The sequence below is a fragment of the Ursus americanus genome, chromosome 15, assembly GCF_024610735.1.
Source record: "Ursus americanus isolate L20-20 chromosome 15, mUrsAme1.1.p, whole genome shotgun sequence".
Taxonomy (NCBI): Eukaryota; Metazoa; Chordata; class Mammalia; order Carnivora; family Ursidae; genus Ursus; species Ursus americanus.
In genome coordinates this window covers 30462930-30464154 of record NC_142141.1, presented here as the reverse complement: position 1 = coordinate 30464154, position 1225 = coordinate 30462930, and the positions used below count along the sequence as shown (strand labels likewise).

The 1225-nt window shown below is 37.1% G+C and overlaps 1 non-coding gene across 1 annotated transcript; it reads right to left on the bottom strand.

Annotated features, from left to right (window-relative positions):
- Positions 1-757: 757 nt before the first annotated feature.
- Positions 758-862, bottom strand: LOC123785574 (U6 spliceosomal RNA). Its single transcript, XR_006777671.2, has one exon. It is a non-coding gene; the product is annotated as a U6 spliceosomal RNA (small nuclear RNA).
- Positions 863-1225: the final 363 nt, after the last annotated feature.

Below are 1225 nucleotides of genomic sequence, written 5' to 3'. Positions count from 1 at the left end.
TAATTTGCATGATAAGATCCCCTCCACTTCCCCTCAGGGAAAGCAACCTTGTCTGTAACAATCCTTTTCTTTTGCTAATCACTTTCTTACCCCACCCTCTTTCCAGTAAAAATCTTCCATTTTGTATAACTCCTTGGAGTTCCCCTCTGCTTGGAGGTGGGATGCTGCCGATATGTGAATCATTTAATAAAGCCTATCAGATCTTCAAATTCACTCATTTGAATTTTGTGTTTTAACAAGTATCACTGGGTTGAGGCCCTGCTTTTGGTTATTTCTATTATCACAGGTTTATAATATGGAAAATGACTTCGCATCCATAATAACCATGCCTATATTCAGGGCACTTCTTCCTTGATTGTGACCCTTAATTACTTTGAGGCCAGTTGTTTCCCTTCCCAGGTTTTTAAAAGCCAACTTACACTTCTGTGATCAAAAATATGTTATAACTCAATAATATCCTACTGTAAGATCCTATCATCTTATAAGCTGACCCTTTTGTTCTTTCACCATCCTTGGACTTTGATTCTGCTCTTTTATTTCTAAAGCTGTATAGGGTTTATTTTCATTGTTTATTTCTCTTTTGAATAGACAAATTGAGCTCCTTTTCCTGCCAGTTTTATTGAGATATAATTGACATATAATGTATTAAGATGTAAAACAATGATTATATATATATATAATATATATATATATAGCAATATTGCAAAGTGATCGCCACAAAACCATAGTTAACATCCACCAGCCCACATAGTTACAAAAATATAAGGAATACTTCACACATTTGCGTGTCATCCTTGTGCAGGGACCATGCTAATCTCTGTATAATTCCAATTTTACTATGTGTTTTTCCCAAAGTGAGCACTAGAGCTTCTTTTCTTTATCCCAATGAAAAACACTTTACCTTTCTGGCATTTTTCTTGTCTGGATTACTACAAATTGTAGCACAAATTACACTTTACCTCCTGTACTTTAATTCCTTTCCAGTCTGTTCTTTGGAATAGCCAGCGACAAGTCAACCTAGCCACCTCCATGCTTAGTTTCCTCATAGCATCAAGAGTAAGTCAAACCTACTAAGAGAATCACAACAAACTGGTCACCATACAGCCCCTCCCTGGCCCTTCAGCAACACTCTTTTCTCGTAACTCCTAAACAAAAGCCGAGACTGCTCTAGCCACCTCGAATTACTTGCAGTTCCCCAAACAAGACAATTCATTCTCCTCCGTGC